Source organism: Tachysurus fulvidraco, chromosome 15 (assembly GCF_022655615.1).
Source record: "Tachysurus fulvidraco isolate hzauxx_2018 chromosome 15, HZAU_PFXX_2.0, whole genome shotgun sequence".
NCBI lineage: Eukaryota > Metazoa > Chordata > Actinopteri > Siluriformes > Bagridae > Tachysurus > Tachysurus fulvidraco.
In genome coordinates, this window is record NC_062532.1 from 17604263 (window position 1) to 17615553 (window position 11291).

The following is an 11291-nucleotide window of genomic DNA, read 5'->3' on the forward strand; positions in this document are numbered from 1 at the left end:
TTTATTCGGGGACTAAACTGATAAATTTGATCTCTAGCCAACATTAATTAGCTGAAAGAAAGTAGAAGAAGTAATTTCATCCATAGCTGCGTTCCAGATCAACCCTGATGCCTAGGACTTGGTCGGTCGATGTAAGTTAACGCACCGTTTCTTGTTCTAAGCGGAATCCGACTGGAAGAGTAAAGTGTGCAAAGAAATTTTAAAGTCCTTTAATAAAAATGGTAAAAGATGAAAGAAAGAATCCACATGAATAACTCAGTCTATTTCTTGTTAAAAGTAAAGGGTTTTTATTTGTTTGGTTGGTTGTTGAGTTTTTCTAGGACAGCCAATGGGCCTCATTCATCAATTTACTTATTTATTCATTTTTTTTGCGCATCCCAAACAACAATCTGACAAAACGAAGAACATTCCAAGTCTGATTCATGATCTGTTCATTTTTTTAAGCCACGTGAAATCTTTACGCATTTTTTACATTTTTTTTTTATTGTTATGTGTCCCAGTCATTCGTTATCACAATTAACCTCCCATCACGTGTGTGTTTGTGTGCGGAAAGGGAATTAACACACTACAACATGATAACACTCAAAGACAGACAGAAAAATCTAATCAAATCCAATCCAAAAAATAGCACAGCTACTAGTTTAGAATTGTCCACACTGTTGGTGATTACATGTTAGTGAAATTAACCTACTAGTCCAAAACCTCAAGTGGGAAACCTTGGTTTTGGACAGCAAACAAGTCTTGGATCATTAACATATAGGATACATTCATTCATTTTCTACCGCTTATCCGAACTTCTCGGGTCATGGGGAGCCTGTGCCTATCTCAGGCGTTATCGGGCATCAAGGCAGGATACACCCTGGACGGAGTGCCAACCCATCACAGGGCACACACACTCTCATTCACTCACACAATCACACACTACGGACAATTTTCCAGAGATGCCAATCAACCTACCATGCATGTCTTTGGACCGGGGGAGGAAACCGGAGCACCTGGAGGAAACCCCCGAGGCACGGGGGGAGAACATGCAAACTTCGCACATATAAGGCAAAGGCGGGAATCGAACCCCCAACCCTGGAGGTGTGAGGCGAACATGCTAACCACTAAGCCACCGTGTCCCCCATATAAGATACAATTGGGTTTAAATTTCTGGAGTCCAAAGTTGTGGAGGTTCTCAAAATTTAGGAACATTCTGTCATTTATTCGGGGGCAATTCACCAAAGGGTAAATGTATTTTTTACCACTTTAAATTTTACCGCAGGTTGTGTGAACCAGTCGGACGCAAAATCGCAGGACTGCTGTCTCTTCAGTGGCAGGGTTGAATGCGCTGTTTATCGTTTATGTTGTTCGCATTGATCTATTAACCTGTGGTGGTTTTTCTTTTTTTTGATGATTTTTGTGGCAAAATTCTTTTTTTCTTCCTTTTTTAAAATCTTTGTTAACTAATCCTAATAAATATCGTATACCTTAATGAAAAGAGTTTCGCAGTAAAAAAACAAAAGCAGGTGCATGGATGATAAATGAGGCCCACTGTCCTGAACCCGACACCTTCGGCTGTTCACTTACACTGATTTTAGAGAGCTTCTTGAACACATAGCTATGGACGAACATCACAAGCGATGTTCCGTGCTGCAGCGTTTTATCCTGTACATAATATAATCGAGCTAATCGTGTTGTTCACTTGTTCTGTACATACGATACATTAGCACAGGTTCAGTATTAATATAGGAACTTTTCTTACCATGAGTTATATACTGCTTGAATGTGTGTGTCCTGATTCAGAGAGAAGGAATGCCACTGTATATGTGTAAGAGTATACAGTATACAGTATGAACCATTTTTATATGCATGACAGCAAATAGTCACGATCATAGATTTATAATGAGTAGATAAATGGCGCTCGTGCACATGTGTTATGAGAGCTTGTTAACTTGCAGGTCTTTTTTTCTGTGTTTAGTGGAGCACTAGGGACAAACCGGGACACAACTGATTAAGGTTTGGCCTCAAAATATTAGCCAGGTTTTTTTTTTATTATTATTATTTTTAGTCTGTCTGCCCTAACGAATGCTATGGTAAAAGCTCCAGCTCTGATCAGCTCCAAATGTTGCTCTGTTTTTATCCTTGGCTTCTAGTTTTTTCTTTTTTGGCTGGAAGAAGTATTTTTTTTTTTTTTTGCTGAGGTCAGTTTTAGTGGAAATGCCAATAAAGAAATGAACACTGGATGGAAATCTCTAGTACGTCTGGTTTCTGTTTTGATCATTCTCATTTTTCCATTGAATCCCTCTTCACCCTTATGCCTTCTCCTTTCTAAGGAACTTGTTTCTGCTACTCGCTCACATATTCACAGGCACATCAGTATGAGAGAGAGAGAGAGAGAGAGAGAGAGAGAGAGAGAGAGAGAGAGAGAGAGTCACTCACTCACTCACACACATACACTTTGCCCTTCAGTCTCAGTAGACATTACATTAGTCTAATCAATGCAGTAGGAATCTGATTAAGGAAAGTGCTTTTTCCAAGGATGGAGAATGAGGTGTGTGTGTGTGTGTGTGTGTGTGTGTGTGTGTGTGTGTGTGTGTGTGTGTGTGTGTGTGTGTGTGTGTGTGTGTGAGTGAGAGAGAGAGAGAGAGAGAGAGAGAGAGAGAGAGAGAGAGAGAGAGAGAGAGAGAGAGAGAGAGAAAGAGAGCATGCACATGATATAGGACCAATAAATGTCACCACATCATAGAGTTTTTTAAAAAGGTTTTATAAATTAATTAATTAAAAAGCACATATTCAGTATTAATATAAGTATAATAAACTTTTAGTTTACCATGTGTGCTTTGTGCTGCTTCACGTCTGAAAGAAGGTATGCATTTTTTTTAACAAACTGTACATAAATATGTACAAAAGCATATAAAGTATAAACCCTTTTTATATTTAAAAAATACATATCAAAGTATCCACATTAGGGATGTGGTAGCTCAGTGGTTAAGGTGTTGGGATACTGATTGGAAGGTCATGGGTTCGAACCCCAGGTCCACCAAGCTGCCACTGCTGGGCCCCTGAGCAAGGCCCTTAACCCTCAGTTGCTCAGTTGTAAGTCACTCTGGATAAGGGTGTCTGCTAAATGCCTGAAATGTAAATGGATGTAACTGCATATGCATGTTTTCATAGGTCGGAAATGATGGCACACTTATTTAACACAGACATCTGCTCTTTTTATCAGTCACTATCAGAAACTTTGCACAGCAGATAGGAAGGAAGGAAGATTACACACTGATTATTACATCTTCATTTTTAATCGTAAACACTAAGCAAAACAAAAAGTTTCACTTTCATAGTTTGATCTCCTCTGGTATATAGAAAAGATAAATAGGCTGATGTTTTTTTTTTGTTTTTTTTTTTTTGTGATTTTACTTGGCTTTTGTTCTTGACCTTGCACCATGAGTTCTTTGTTTGTACCATTCATATCTCGCTGCACATCGATGTATATTAACCACAGACAAAATAATTTCTACACAGATTTGCATCTTCTAACGTCAAGGTCCAGCTCTGACACTGAAGCCACTGTATTGTGTCTATTCTGTAATAAATGTGAGCTTTGAAAGGCCAAATGACATTTTCCTTTATGCGTGTGTGAACAGTCTGTTCCAACTTTGGAGATCTGCTTCATTTCACAACCTATTGGACCAAATGTTCTGATAAGAAGTTACTCGTGACTATAAATTCAATTTCATAAACAAGACTTGTGTCTTCATGAATCAAAGGCAGCAGAATTCTGTATTATTTCATCTCTGATACCTGGGGCTGATCCGGTGTCACCACCTGGCATCTGAAACCGTGTGACTCTTTAACCAAAATATGAAAAACATTTACTAATTATCAGAGGTTTCAGGGTGTGTCTAAGACGAGGTATATCAGGATTGATGTCATGTCAGTCAACAACACACACGTTTAATTTTACATTACTAAATATATCAGAGGATTGGGGGGAAAAAAACAATGGTTCAAAGCCAATCTGTTAATGTTATATCCAGGGGATAAATAGATTTTTATTTATTATTTCACAAATTTAGGGAGTGTAATTTGTGATGTGTAGTAATATGTTAGTTTCTTGTCAGTTATTCATTTATACAGAAACAAAGATTTTATTAAAAAACATTCTACAATCATGGAGCAGCAAGCAAACATTATCTTTTGTTATAAAAGGTCAGGATGGTGTGATTTAAGTAAATATTTTACAATAAAGCATGTACCAAAGTGTTTTATTTTACTTATACCACAGGAACTTCATGCATTATCACAATTGCAGACATATTTTTTTTGGGTTAGTTTAAGTTTAAGTTCTGTTATCAGTTGCATTAGAACAGTCATAAAAAGTCACCATAGTTTTTTCAGCTTGTTATGTTACATGCAAACCTGGATGTCCTGAGGATTTCAGAAAACAAAGGAACACATTTGCCTTTGACTGTTACAGAGTGTTGAAACTGGAGACTCCTTCCAAAAATGCTAAGTACTCACTTCCTCTCAGAAAGCATTTTCATATCTTCAAATACACAGATTTACAGGGATTCAAAGTTGTCCTATAGGAATAGATTGTTGTAGGTCACCTTTATACTGTCGTATTTGTCGTATCCTAAGGCCCTGTGATATTCACATCTATATTTCAGGCTGTATGTAAGACAGATAGTTAATATAGCATTCATGGCTTAGCTTTCACCACTTAATATTCCATTAAGATTCACCTTTGTTTAATAACACACTTAATCAGGAATGAGTGGACTCCTAATATACTTTACAGCTATCAGATACTAAATGAAATATGGTTAAAGGAAACTGTTAGGCCAAGTGCCATTTTCAGCAAGGAGGAGGCATAGGTGGTTTATATGGGACAGTCACCAAGGAACATTCAACTTGCATTAACTCATAAAATAGCAAAAATGTTTGTAACCTTATGCCATTATCAGAAATAATGGTTGTTGGGGGTGGTACTTCTTTTGTACCTTTAGTATACCGGTTTACTCTTTAGCTTGGAATGTGAATGTGCCTTACATTTAATTCGCTTTCAGAGTAAAGCAATAATCGTCGATGGTTTTTAAGGTCCGGTTATGTCTTAGATCCATTTAAAAGGTGAAAGACACATATTTAATATGGTACCACACCAGTTCCCAGGAACAGTACAACCTAAAAGAACATCTTTTGTGAACTCATTACCAGCCGTGGTTACACACACGGCCGTGTCATATCCTGTTCCTTCGATTCATGGAAACCAGGAAGGAACTGTTTGTTTATTAAAACTCTATATATCATTCATGATCTTTAACACCGCATGTATTTCATTTGCACCACATGTATGTGTACATGTCCACAAGGATATGACTGTTTTGCTTTCATTTCCAATTTTTTCTTTTTTTGAAAAAGAAAAAAATCCTTAAGAAGGTGATTGTGAAGATATTAAAAGGTGTGTGGGTTTGTTTGTGCTTATTGTGCACACATTCAATCACAGTTTTGGATTAAGTAGAACTGATTTTATTTCATTAAGAAATCATTAACATTTCACACAAAAACAAGACATTTTTTCCCAAGACTTCTCAACTTATTTTATAACATAACCATCATCTACAATCTGGAGTAATAATTAGCATAAATTAAGCTTCTTAATGCTAACATGCAACACCCCTCACATTCACTGAGGTAAAGTTGTGATGACGCAACCACTGCCAGTAATTCAGATGACTTCCAGCCGGGCTGTTCCGGGAACTGCGTCGCGCGCCCTTTGCATTACGTCTACCGCAAACCGCTGTACGGCGGGAGGACGACGCAGCACAACAGCCAAGAGACCCAATGCCATAAACATAGCCGCATACAAACGTGCTGGCGCTGATTCCCGCCCCTTCGAGGTTCTGATTGGATACTATCCCGCTCTCGCTCGGTAATACCTTAAAGACCTATCAATCATCGTAGACTTATGAAGGCACAGCCCCTGACAGACAGAAAGCTATAGGATACGTTGCGGGTCTTGCTGTAAAGTTACACAACTCTGGTGTCGTTTAATAGTTTTGTTCGTAGATAATTTACATACATACAAATATCCAGTTTGAACACCGTCCGTTTGACGGAAGTGTCCGCGGAGGAGTCGCAGCACTTTAACGACTTTTTCCCCTCAGCATATATATTACTTTACCAGCCGCATCCATAGAGGGTAAGTAGGAACCTAAAAACCACCGCTTTTCAGTCAGTCTGCTTCTTTAGTCTTCTTAAAATGTGTACATTTGATTTTTTTTACATCCTGACAAACGTTCAGTCGAGTTTAAAATCGATTTATAGTCATTTTAAGACTTTACTGTGTATATAAACATGTTAAAGTGGGTCAGAATCTGTCAGTGTGTAGCCTCAATGCTAATATTAATATATAATTTATCATGCGCTTTAAAAACAAATAGACACAAGGATGTTCTAAAAACATGTTTAAAAAATAAATAAATAATATATATGTGCATATATAATTCGTATAAAATGTTTTATTTATGTTTTGTTGAATAATATAATTTCAGATAATATTAAATAAAATATTATGCAGCCATATACATTTTTTATTCCAAATATAAACATTTTTACACAATTGCTTGAACAAAAAACACAATAATAAAATAAAAATGGCGCCATATGTAAGTGCTGCATAAATGCTGCAGGTCTTTATAAATATTTTATAACATGTGCTATAAACACGAAACAAGCATGTGGTGGTATTTTTATTTATTTTTTTCTTGTATGTGTGTGTATGTGTGTGTGTGTGTGTGTGTGTGTGTATATATATATATATATATATATACACATTTTTTTTAAGTCACTAGGGGAAGTCCCTCATTGTATACCCCCCCCATTACGTCACCGCTTCCAGTATTTGTACCCAGGGAATCCTCGCGTGCTCCTCAGGGGGGGCCTCAGTTTTCGGTTTTGTTAACACACACACGCTGCTTTAAGGGACTTTTATTTTACATGGCTTCCTTAGTAGGAGTAAAGTAGAGTCGAGATAATGGGATTTTTTTTTGGTGTTTTACTCACTTATGTTGCTCTCACGTGCTGTGCTTTCTGTTTCCCCCCCTTACAGAGTGAAACTGTGTGTGTGTGTGTGTGTGTGTGTGTGTGTGTGTGTGTGTGTTAACTCAGTTCAACTAGTAGTGCTTGTTCTATTTAGTCAGACAACTTTATCTCTCTATGACTGTTCCACTGATCATGTGTGGGCCAATCATGTTTCAGTGCCTTTGCTATTAATGCATTTTATTTTTTCATCCATGGTCGGACAAACTTGACCTTCATTTGAAACGAACGCAATCATTTACCTTTACAGCATTTGGCACATGCCCTTATCCAGAGTGACTTACATTATCTAATTTTTTTCATACAGCTGAGCAATTGAGGGTTAAGGGCCTTGCTCAGGGGCCCAACAGTGGCAGCTTGGTGGACTTGGGATCGAACTCACAACCTTCCGATTGGTAGCCCAACACTTTAACCACTAGGCTACCACAGTCCACTTGCGCTCCAGTCTGTGCTGTATCTATAACGCAACATCGCCTGATAAACTCCTGACTTCACTCGAGGTGCCAGCTGTCTGTCTTTGTAGAATGTTGTCGCTAGGCAGATTTATTAAATAAACAAACAACAGATGATAATTCGTAAAATAGAACAAAGAGAGAAAATAAAGACGCTAGCCAGACTTGCGTAATACGTTTTATATGTGATACAAGAACACAACACATGTAATATCTGTAACGTTGACCAATGAATTGGGCAAGGGCACCGCCTGGCTCACTGTAGGCTGTTAACACATTAGTGTTTATAATTTTTCAGCTCACTTAATTTGGCATCAATCATAGCAGTACTGCGTACCACATTGAAGCTTTAGGATCAGGCTGGATTTGTTTCTGAGGCTCCTACATGTAACCACTCAAATCTCTTTCAGTTTGGATAATGAATTCAACAGCTTGTCGAGGAACTGGGAAGTGAATCTGAAGGTCTTCGAGTGTGTGTAGCGTTTGGGTAATCTGGCATCCAACACGAACTTGAACCTTCATTAAGTCCAGGGATTAGTTCATATAATAAGTATGTGAAAGTGTAACAGATAAGTAACATGACAGAACAGAACTAACACACCACAAATAGAACAGATCAGTAACACACACTTCTGAGCTTGAAATCTGTAACACTATCTCTGTCCATATCTCCATTTCTTTTCCTCTTTCATTTCTGAACAATGACCAGAGCTCGAGTTTAGTTTTTTTTCCCCTGATGCTAATTGATCATGCAATATGAGGAAACACTTACAGGAATAGGCGGCTCTGGCACAGGTTTTCTGCCAGAGATATTATTATAGTCGCACTACCGGATGCTTCAATAAATATGTCTCATGTACACACAGGTGACAAAGGTCACATACACACAGGTGACAAATGATGACGAATGAAAAGGGATAATTTGGCAGCTATGCTATGCTGTATGGTGTGAAAGGGAGTGAGAGTTTAATTTTTTATTTTTTTTTCTGGTATGTTGCTTAACAGAATACGATCACCTGTTTCCTGTCCTGGTGGGCGGGCCCTCTCACTGGTTGACCCCAGGTGCATCGATTGTATGTAATTCGGCTTTAGGATGATTGTGTTTTGTCTGTATGATTTATCTTTACATAATGGCTTCTTAGAAAACGGTTATATGAGTATAATGTAGAAAGAAATTCACTATCAAGGGTTCATGCACCTCTAGAACACTCCATACTTCTTTTATTAACAGAATATTAAAGTTTAGTAAGTATCTGTGAACCTTCGGGGAAGAGTCTTGATCACATTAACTCTCTAGTTACTGAATAAGACGATGAAACCCTTAACGAAAGTGTTCCAAAAGAGTGAACGTCTTCGTGAAAGCTGTAGGGAAAGAACAATACCCATCTGTGACATGCTAGTATACCCCTTGTGCAAGGACTTAAAAAAGGGGGTTCAGTCGGTGTTCCAGTTCATCTCACAGGTGTTCAGTGGGGTTGTGTGTACAGGTGCATTGTCGTGCTGGAACAGTGTTCGAGCCTCTTAACTCCAGTGAAGGGAAATCGTAACACTTCAGCAGACAAAGAACATGGTGAAGACCTACATACAGTTTATTCTCAAATCAGTACAAAGTTCCTCTGCATCGCCAAACTTTAACCTCTCACAGTACGAGGGCACAAAGAGTCACTGAACGGCTCAATAACAGAAATAACAGAAATATTCAAGCCCCCGTTTGCATGTCTTGAGGGTTTTTTCCTGTAATTTGTCACCCAGCTGTATCTGCTGATTATGTGACTGATGAATCAACACTAAAACATCAAGCTGTTTTTCTCCCTGTGGTCTTATTTCACTTTTAATCTTTAATTTTAATCTTAGCCTCAGCCAGCGAGCCACACCTTTTACATGAACCCTGCCGTGACATCTCACTAAACAAGACCAAAACAAAAAAGCCCTAGAACTCTGTGAGTTATTGTTCACAGGAATTCTCAAGAAACGTAACAAACGTTACACTGTTTTCATGATTAGATTCTTTTTCCATATGAAATCCAGCAAAATGCTTTCTTGCCGATTGGAGATTAAGAAGAAGCAGCAGTAATGAGGAAAGAGGAAGGTGCGATTTGTTTTTATGATTTCAAGACCCATAGTGTGACCTGCTAAACAACAAAAGATCTGAAACTTTGCACACATTAACAATAACAGTTTCCTATCTGAATCCGATTAGCAAGAAGAGTTCCTGCAATAATAACATGTCTCCCAGGCGTTCACACGCATCCAGACACCAGCTCAGACTCTGATGAGTCACTGGCTGTCTTCAAATAATGACCAAAGACCTACCTCTTCCTGAAATATGTACAGTAAAGTAGCCTTTGTTAAAAAAAATTACGGTATGTTATCTTTCTTGCTGTATTTTCTCTCAACAGACTGATGTTATTCTTAGTCAGTGAACCAGTATCAAGGCGATCCTTTGATAGCGATAACGTCTGTCAAATGCCTTAAACTGTGATTCCTTAATAGATTTAAGAATAAACCAGAATTGCTGTGACGTAAGATATACAGCGCTTCGGGATATGTCCTTATTGTAAATGAATCTACGTCAAACCCCTCCGGATGGGAATGTTATTCATTATACTTCAACCTCTTAAACCTGCAGGTCAGTTATTTAGCCACAAGTGTGTGGAAAGTATCAGTTGTGTATTCGTACTAAAGACAAGTGTGTCTAAGTAACGACGGAAAACACATGTCTCATAACACCTGATGTACGGATTTCCCCTAATGGCCGTAGCTGCGTTAATTACACCACGCGATTCGGAAATTTAACAGAATTTCTCAGAACTTTACAATTTTCTGTTCACAAAGTAGCAGTAATGATTTCATTGTGAACAATTTTAGCGGGAGCACCTTTTGCTATAAATGCAAACGAGTCGATTAATGGATGGAGCGGAAACCCTGCTACACACACACACACACACACACACACTCAAGCCCATTTCAACCAGAAGGTTTGGTTTGACTTATAAATGATCCGTATTTTTGTTTGTTTGTTTGTTTGTTCTCAGTTTAAAGTATGGTCTTGTGGATGTTATAGAAGAGCACCGATAATGTGCATGCGTATTTGTCTATCAATAACCAGATCTGCTTCATCGCCGCTGTATCAGCTGATCCTTTGCTCTGACTACAGCATCCTAACATGCTGAGATATGCACAAAAAAAGAATTTGTGTGTACTGTAATGTGTACGCAAGAAGAATAAAGGCTTCCCTGTGGAAGTTCCCTGCACACCTCCTCCAAACCCACATAACCTCAATCGAGACCTCAATAATTGGAAGGGAAGACTACAGACTGCACAGGAAGCGAGTGAAAAAGCACTCAGTCGGATGCGTTTAAGGCATCAGCCAGTTTTAGTGATATGAGAGCCGAGCTTCGTGCGAGCCGTCCCATGCTTACGGCGAACTTCTGTTTCATTTACTGTGTAACAGTCATGCGAAACTTCTCCCTCTTTCAAGAAACCAATATTCTCAGCTGTTAGTCTCGCTCTAGGTGTGATGATGTGTGGCTTTTACCTTTTGGCTGAAATGAAACAGATTGTAGATGTTTTTTTCCCTCTATTTGTGTCAGTTCCTCGCTTAAAGTTTTAAAGCTTATTATCAGCGGATTTGAACTCGTCACATGATCCTTCCTCAATTTTCAGCTCTCTTTTGTTTTTCAGTTCATTGTCATACATAATACAGGGATTTAAGTTCTGCGAAGAGTTTGGTGCCTTAAGGTTTCAACAAATACC

General features: G+C 38.4%; 1 protein-coding gene across 2 annotated transcripts in view; it reads left to right on the top strand.

Annotated features, from left to right (window-relative positions):
- Window positions 1-5941: 5941 nt before the first annotated feature.
- Window positions 5942-11291, top strand: part of stat3 (signal transducer and activator of transcription 3 (acute-phase response factor)) — a 27864-nt gene continuing 22514 nt past the window's right edge. For both annotated transcript variants that reach the window (XM_027143685.2, XM_047800896.1), the window contains exon 1: window positions 5942-6184. The gene's annotated coding sequence lies outside the window, so the exon portion shown is untranslated. The remainder of the gene's footprint in view (window positions 6185-11291) is intronic.